Here is a 9,427-nt window from a genome sequence, read left to right as displayed (position 1 = left end):
CAATCCACTCTCTCATTTCCATAGCAACAGAGTACATCATCAAAATATTTAGTCATACATATCCTTAGACCCCTTTGTTAAGACTTAGAGCCAACCATTTGAAACAGGTGACCATTGGGACAAACCGAAAAGTGATACTCCCCATTAGGAGAGGAGGTGAGCCATCCTTAAAACTGCACTTTTGGTTTATAAAATTATACAGGGTAAGCAAATTCCCTACTAACTTTTATCTTTACTGGAACTTTAAGCCGAATAATCAGCTTTTTCAGATGAGATATATTTATAAAACACTAACAAATTAATTAATTAAATTTATATTTCTTAATCAAAATCGATATGCTCATCTTCATTTGACCTAAAAATATATTATGGAGATATTCTTAGTGTTATTATTAATTAATTGTATAACATGAAAATACTTACTATAAAGTACATCTCAAATTTGGGGATTTACATGAACATTTTACAGAAGAACGTCACTTGCAGTTGCATTTAGTCAATACTTCGATTCCTTCATAAACTGCTGACTTGGTGGTCTATATGGGCAACCAATGATCATCCATCCATCTCCAACCCCAATATTTTGGAGAAGAATTTTGGATCAAATTGTTGAAATTACCCCCCACGGCTGTTAGCTGTAAATTCAAGATTTCCTTACTGTATTGTAAAGTAGTAACTCCTTTGCCTTTGAGAGTAAACGATGAAACGCTGTTGCAGCCTATAAAGGCACGAAACCTGATCCTGATCCATTCTTTACAGCCAGGGGAGAGGATTATAATTTCTTTTTGACCGAACATGTTTTTAAGTAAGGTTTTTGGTGTTTTCGTAAACATATCTGTCAATGTCAACTCGAGAAACTTGCGGCTACAGTGTTGCTTCAGACTGATTTTAACAGTTGTAAGGGTATTGCTACCCTAATGAAATAATTTATTCAATAGTATAGCAATGATCAATCACAGCAAATGTTTTAGACAGGGCATAATTATCACTAGCCGTCCACTTTTCATTTAAACCACTTAAAATATTTATCATCTCAAGCACATCGTTTTATAGTCTCAATTAATCAATTACAATTAAATGTCGATAAAACCAACATCGTTATATTCGGGAAAGCAGTTTAAAAGTTTAAATGTTTTTCTGACTACTACTACTACATTAGAAACAACGACTCTCACCTCTAAAAAGGGTGAAGAAAATGTGATTTTCGTCTCTAGTGAGGAAAGTAAAAAAACAATTCCTGCGTTAATCTTACTAATGACATTTAAAATTGAAACACACGCGGTGTCCATACGATAATTTTTCAATTTTGATTGTAGTTTCAGAAAAAAATATGTGTAAAACTTGAGAAGAGTGTGTTTTTCAACTCTCGTTAAAACGTTGAACTCGAGTTGAAAAACTCCACTTTCTTCTCTAGTTGTTCATACGTGGAAAATTTTAGGCCTTGAATTTTAATGAAATGGTGCCAGCATAGCTCATCCTTACTTTTAAAACTAAATAAAGCTTTCTTTCCCCAACCGTGACGTATCACTATGACACATTATGGAGTGTGGTCTTTTGGGAAAACTCAAACCTTACGAGTAGTATATTCAAGCTACAGAAAGGAGCCCTTTGTATTCTGGTTGGATCGTATATAATTTGTGATTATTGAATGTGCTTATTTGCCAATTTATTTTAAGTTTTGCGGGATCCCGCAAATACCGGGATTGAGATTTTGCTGCGGAATTACATTCCGTAATATGGACCTTTCGTACTGGAATATAATTTGTCAAATAGTAAAGAAACGTTTTGTTTAATTTTTCTGGAAGGCTATCGAATTCGGAAATTTGGTGCCATCATCTATCTTTGTAAGAAATTCATAACTTGTTCCCCACCAATTCTATTCTATTCGCAGGGGAGCCCGACCGGGCAGCACTTAGGCACACCAGAGGCCCATTGTGCCTACCCCCTTTCTTCGCAACTGAGTTCAGAGCCCGTTCCTCTCAATGAAGGATAGGACCCTGTTTAGCCTAAGTTGCTTCACCCTCTTCGGTTCCAGGTATCTGTCTCCAAGGAGTTGATATCTGTCCCTGATCAAAGCGTCACAGTGACAGACCACATGCTCGGTAGTTTCATCTGCCTCGCCACAGAACCTGCACGTTGACTCCTCCGCGAGCCCAATGTTATGCAGGTGATAGTTGACCATCCAGTGTCCCGTAAGGACACCAGTGATCTTCCTAAGCTGGCTTCTATTCAGTTTTAGAAGCTTAGAAGACCCCGATTTGCCAACGGGCCCTGTTAGAAAGGCCTTGGACTGTCGGAGTCCGGTTACTTGTTGCCACTGAGCCTGGAATTGACTGGTCAACCAGTCTTTAATCCTGGCCCTAACAACGGAGGGAGCAATCCCTAGGGTAGGCTCGGGCCCGACGAAGACCCCACCACTGCCTTCGCGAGCCAACTCGTCCGCCCTTTCGTTGCCCCCTATTCCGCAGTGCGCTGGCACCCAAATCAAGCTTACCCTATTAGACTCACCTAATCTATCTAGGGTTCGCCTGCAATCAAGCGCCGTAGCTGATCGGAACCTGTCTACCGACAGGGCCCTCAACGCCGCCTGACTATCACTGCATATGTATATATGCTTGTTACGGTAACCTCTACGGAGGTTTTCCTGTGCACAGGTCATGATGGCTAACATCTCTGCCTGAAACACGGTGCTATGCTGACCAAGGGAGACGCTGACGCTGGCTCTCGGTCGATCACCATATATACCCATGCCCGTTCCCCTTTCTGTTTGGGACCCGTCTGTAAACCACACGAGCCCCTCAGGTTTGAGGAACGAGCAATCCGAGTTCAGCCACTGCTCCCTATCCGGGAGAATGACTTTATAACGCTTTGGTCTTAGCAAGATAGCCCGGATCACGTCCCTCCTTGCAAGGAGGGGATCGGTTCTGAGGGTTTCCTCCCAGATCCGCCCGTGCCCAAGGCTGCCTCGATCCTTCCATTCATCCCAATCGTTTAGCCGTATGGAAGCTTTCCGAGCCTCTGCCTCCACAGCTAAGTGTAAAGGCTCTAGTCCCAGAAGTGCCTCCATGGCCAAGGTTGGCGTGGTTTTTAGGGCTCCAGTGACTCCCAGACAGGCGAGTCGCTGGACCTTTCCTAGCTGCTTCCTGTAGGTTACCCTGCGCATGGCAGGCCACCATACAAGTGCACCATACAGTATTATTGGCCTTATCACTGCAGTGTAAAGCCAGTATACCAATCGAGGGTTAGCGATACAAATGCAAAATGGCTTGAAAAATCAACTTTTACTTTAAGCCTTCGCGACCGAGTACGTTTTGACTTTGTGAAACGAAAATGTGTCCGATTTATTATCATTTGAAGAATCATTATGGAAATAGTTTTTTTGTTTCATAAGTACGAAAAATGTGCGTTTTCAGGACGAGGAAGGCTGCGGGACGACGCGTCACTCTTCTCCGACAAAGCTTACCCTAAGGTATGCGCATTGAATAAGGGCGCAAACAAACAATTCTCATTTCAAAGAAATTTGGTATCTGGTTTCTAATGGAAAAATTACGAATTCCAATTTAATTTTTGATTAACCTTAGAAGAACACTGCACCAGGTTCACGGTATTAAAATTCTCGTTCGAAATGCGGTTTTTTAAACGCACCCCTCTCAAGTTTCTTAAATGTTCGCAATTAAATATGCATATTTTGCATACTTTTACCATGGAAGAAATGCGCCCGGTCTATTTTACAATATTTTCAATTAAAGCAGTAAATTTCATACAATACTTTTACCATAGGAAGTGAACACGCGCATAACATGTTTGTTTCAATCGGAAGAATTTGTTGAACAATTTTACCACAAAAAAGGGACACCCTTGCAAATTGTCTTAAATATGCGTACACACAAGCGTATTAAAGGTTAAAATGACCGAAGTTAGTACAATTTTCGTTCAGGTACGGAATATGCGAAACCATGAAAAGAAGGGCTATAAAAGTCGGAAAAGCCCTATTGATTTAAAAATGAGATTAAAGGAAGGTGTAGCATATTCAATAAAAGCTCAACAGTTAAAGAGACTAAAGAATGCGATACAGTGTGGCTTTTGAGATTGTTTGCTTGTATACCTGCATGTCCTTTGATCCAGTAAAACGCAACAGTATGTCCTTTCTTTATAATTTTAAAGTCCTCTGCTCTAATCTTTCTTCATTATTGATTTCTACCACTTTGTAATCAGGTATCCTCACATCATCTGTTACTGGAACACTATGTTTCGGCCTTTCCGATCCCGCTTCTTTTAACTGACGGTAGCCTTAATTTACCGTTACAAATGATACATTCTGTTTCATCACCTTATTGATAGTTTGGGATTCGAAACAGTTTTTGATACACTGGTCACAGTGGGGAATTCGGTTAATTAGGTTAACTCGATTAGAATTGTATTTGTTGTTAAATAAACCCCATTTCAATGCTCCCGTTACACAAAAAAAAACGATTTTTCAATTTTTGATGTTCGTTCTTGAATCCCCTGTATTTATAATGAAAATATCAATACAGTCCATTAAAGCTTAATGTCTTTTAAAGGAAACCAGTCCCAATTAAATAATAAAAACTTCCATATAGAGACAAATTGGCAATTATTATTTGGGTATTTTTCATTTAAAAATCGAAATATATCCAATTATTGCATATTGTGGTGCTATTCATTGTGCTATCTGAGATCATACAGAACCTCATACGTAAGGACATTTGGATCATTATTTTCAACTAAGACTATCTAGTACTGTCTTACTGTATATTAATAAAAAAGGAAACAAATCTACGTGGATACGTAATTTACTACTGTAAATAGGTGTGACAAAAATGTTACCCTATTACATTTTATTTAAAAAAAAAGTCTTATTCTGATAGCTATATTACACATCAGTATAACAAATGGAGTTATTTCAAGATTGAGTAAGAAAACTTCATATGGAGGTGTTAATGAAACCGAGAAGGAGAGTGAGGGTGTTTCAGGCCATAAACGATGGAAATTACATCTTTACTTACTCCGCTCTTCGAGGAACTATTTCTAACCTCCGAACTTTTACACTGTTTTACGAGTATAGACAGACTAAATCCGGGGAATTGGAAGTTTTTGATACAATTACAGGTATTCTATTCGTCGAGTAGCTACATATTTTCCAGCGCTAAATTTGGTTACGATTAATAAAGTTATATTGCCAAAGCGCAGGAAGATTTGGATTTACTAATTAGTTGGGCTAAATTTCGTATCTCAGAAAATGTAAAATGCAAATGAGTTTCATGTCACACGCTGAACCCAGATTATCGTACTGAGAGTAGTTGTAATGAAAAAATTGCGGAGTTAGTTTTACTAGTTATACGGGGAGGATGGAACGGTCACCAATAATGTTAATTTACGGTCACGTAGTAACGGTGTACAAAAGGCCGCCTTTAACAAGGTAGATTACTTGCCACCCATGACACCCTCTCCTTGCTATGTCCCGGACTCGGCACAAGTTTTAATGAAGACACTTTAAATAATGGAGAGAGGTAAAAGGGTTTTGGAGATGAGTGCGCATGCAAATAAGACGAAGGTGGCTGTGCAACACTTCGCTAATAAACCACAACAGGAAGATCGATGCTCAAGCGTCGTATCACGTCGGATCTCGTATTTAATTAGCTCGACGACGTATGGGTGCGGAGTTTAGAACATCGCGGTCATATATCGCAGTAGAAGTATGTACTAAACGCTTTTAATTAATGATACACGTGCTCTAAACACATACAGTCATAATTAGTAGTCATGCGTGGTAACGTTAGGAGATTAATTGCTTGCAATTTGTAGCAAGAGTAGGCGAGGTCGGTGCCGGAGGTTAGCCCCATAATAACTTCACTTCCAAGCACACGGGGTTCACTCCAATATTTATGTAGCGGGTCGCGACATCACATTTGTCTTGAGCGCCATGGTGAAACCTATAGGATTGGCCTCCCTGTGTTGGGCCTCCTGGTGCTACTCTAACGCATCGACTACATTGTACATTGAAAATATGTACGCTAAATTGTGCGAAATCCGCGTTACACATTTTACCCTCTGAAAGGGTAAATGACACTTTCGTAAGTTGCCATTATATTCTCACAAATTTCGCGAAGGAGTGTTGCGTGATAAGCTAACACCTCCAAGTTCGTACTTGTCTTATCTCGGAAATAATGCCAGTTCGCTGTACTGACACTAGTTATTCAGCTGTCGCAAACTTGACTTGTTAGCCGCAATCTTCAACACTGTTGCATCGCTGATGTTTGGGTTTAGTCCAAACGAACATTCGTGTATCAGTAGGCACATAATCCCACGTAAAAATTACGTAACCATTCCCGCGATAAACTAACGGTCATGTCTCAATGGAAAGCATTTTCGTAAAAATAGCTGATTTTGAGTTATTCTGAAAATTATTGCACATTATACAATGCGTGTGCGTCCCTGAACCACGTATGAAACGTTGCGACTTTGCATCGTGACTGTTTATGATACCACCGCATTGGAAACAATTTATTTGGAATCTCACCGGCAGGTGTGTAATGCAACATAGGAAAATACATATTGTTATAACTTATAACATGAATGAAATGTAAGAAATGTTAACATTCGTATTCGAACATTGAATATAACATGCACAAACTCAGTGACTTTTTATATAAATCCAATATCCATAGATTGTGAGTATGTTGAAAATGTCCGAGGATACACGATACACCTTTGGCACAGTTCACATAATACATAGTATGTACGCTTTAAATATCTTACGTAGGTACTTATGTATCAGACATGGTATACTTATAAATCAGTGCCGGATTTACAAATTCGCCGCCAGTAGGCTTTTCCATTTTTTGCCGCCCTGAAATTCGGTACCCTAGTTCGAAATATTGATTCCAATTATTGTTCTAACAATGAACTTGTTGTAATGTGTTATATATCGTCTTCATTAAAACAGCTTTTTTCCCTTATTAACATGATTATTGTGAACTAGGCCCTAGGAGATCTTTGTGTAAGTTTCTAGTATATTTTTACAACCTAAGATTTAGCGCAATCATGTACACAGCATACACAAAACTACTAAATTTCATTCGTTGTATGATTGTTGCATTATTGTTCAACGTAATTACTAAATTTCAATTGTAATATTGGATCGCGTAATTTTTCATATACAGGCGCGTATACTGCAGTACCGTACCAAAATATTGAGATTTTTGTTAATTTTTAGAAACTCGTTTCCTTTAGTTATACAGGGTGAGTTTTTAAGCAACTTTTAAGGAATAAAAGTTTTGTTCCGAGATAACGGTTCGACGGTTTTGTTCATTTTGAATCTGCATATTAAGCATACGGAAACGAAAAACAACGGGTAGGATTTTTAAAAAAAAATTTTTGCCGCCGTAAAAGCCACGAAATTTATTTTTCTAAAAAAATATCTATTAATCTATTCGAAAGACTTTCTTGTTCTGTGTATAACCTACAAACATTATGGTAGGTTTATTTAAAAAAAAACTGAGTTTTTTAACACATTTTTTTCGACAAAACGGTTATTTTGATTTCGTTAAAATTTTGGCAGGGTTCATTAGACATGAAGCATGTAAGACTGTTAAAAAGGTTTTTTTTAAATACCTGGTTTGAGCTAGGAAGCTGTTCTGTCAAGAACTTGGCACTCGATTTTCATTTTCACTATGAGGATCTCGTAAACCATAAGAGAAACAAAGTCGCTTAAGTTATGCAGAATTAAAATATAATTTTCCGTTTCAAAATTCTTTGTAGCTCTACAAATTGCGAAGTCCTGACCAAAAAATCGAAAAATTTGATTTTCAATAATGCACTGGTGACCTGATGGCGTTCATTTATTTTCAAAAATATAAAAAAATAATTTTAACAAACCTTTGGTGATTGATTCTCATCTTTCTACATCAATTTTGTTATTTCTTATGGATGCCATATTAGATTTTTAGGTCACTAGATAGGGAAAACCAGTGTCCAAATTCTTGACAGAGCAGAGCTTCCTAGCTCGATGCAACTATTTAACGAAAAAAACGTTTTTGATAGTCATACATCTTTTATGTCTAATGAACACTGCCAAAAGTCATATTAATTTGCTGTATGTGCCGTTTTATTACTAAACACTACTGTTTAAACTCCCACACGAAAATTGTTGTTGACCTCTTACAGAATTCAATGCAATGTTTAATATATCTTAAACTATTATTAATTACGGTCAATTTTTTATTGGTACATAATTGGTACCATAATTGCTTTGTTTTGGATTCCTTCTATTATTTTTGCAATGTGCTCGATTTTGCGGGCCACCTAAAAACTTCGGGTTTTCGTTAATTGATAGCTGCTATGGTCTATATTTGTCCGTTACTTATTTTGTAGTCTTGTAGTACCAGATAATTAATAATTGTAATTCCTACGCGGCAACACCCACGAGTAGGTTTTGAAATTGTTTTTAAATTTTTGTTCATCTTTGTCTATTGATTTTTTTTATTTATTTTTATTTTAAAGTCACAAGGCATCATATAATTAATAATTATTGTAATCCCTAATTAGAATTAATTTAGTTTTGTCAAAAAAACTTAGACATTTTTTTTGTCAGTTTATTTGTAATATATCATATCATACAATTTATTATTTGTCACAAATACATTCAGTATGATTGTATAAGAACAGAACGTACGTAACAATGTGTCATATGTAAATATAAATATAAATATTTTACATAAAGTAATATATTAAAAACAATAAAATCATCTTTTGAGATATTCGTTCAAGTGACTGCTCCATCAAAAAGTTTTTGAGCGTTACTTTAAATTTTGAAAAGGAAGTAATTTTTTTAATAAAAAAGTTCGATGCAGTTATGCGCTCCAGCATTTTTTTCAAAAACCCGGCCCAACAACACGTTTACAAGATACCATAGTCAAAATTAAAAAAACTCACCCCGTGCAATAATATTTTTTTGATTTCTGTAAGATACAAATTTTTGGGCCAAATTTGCCACCCCCTAAGATCTGCCGCCCTAGGCTCCAGCCCTGGCTCCAGCCTACTCAGCCTGCTGCTAAATCCGCCACTGTAATAAATAAATATACCGTGAATATTCAAAAATGTCAATTCTACATTTCAAAAAACCTAATTTCTCAAATTTGAAACAATTATACAGGGTGTTTTTTTGGGAGGTTTAGTTAAACGTTTCTGGGAAAGTAAAATAGGTAGGTTTTTGAAAATTTGTACTTAGGAGTTACGCTGAAGGCCGAATCGATGTAAAATATTTTCAAAATTGCCGCACTTCCGGAAACACCGGAAGTAGATAGTAGCTTCGTTATTTTAAATAGCAACCCCAATTTTTTATTGGGTTTTTGGATTCTACGTGAAATTTCAGTTCTTTGGATACCCATATGTCGATATCTGCCAT

Source organism: Photinus pyralis, unplaced genomic scaffold (genome assembly GCF_008802855.1).
Source record: "Photinus pyralis isolate 1611_PpyrPB1 unplaced genomic scaffold, Ppyr1.3 Ppyr1.4_LG3b, whole genome shotgun sequence".
Lineage (NCBI taxonomy): Eukaryota > Metazoa > Arthropoda > Insecta > Coleoptera > Lampyridae > Photinus > Photinus pyralis.
This window is presented reverse-complemented; position numbering follows the sequence as displayed.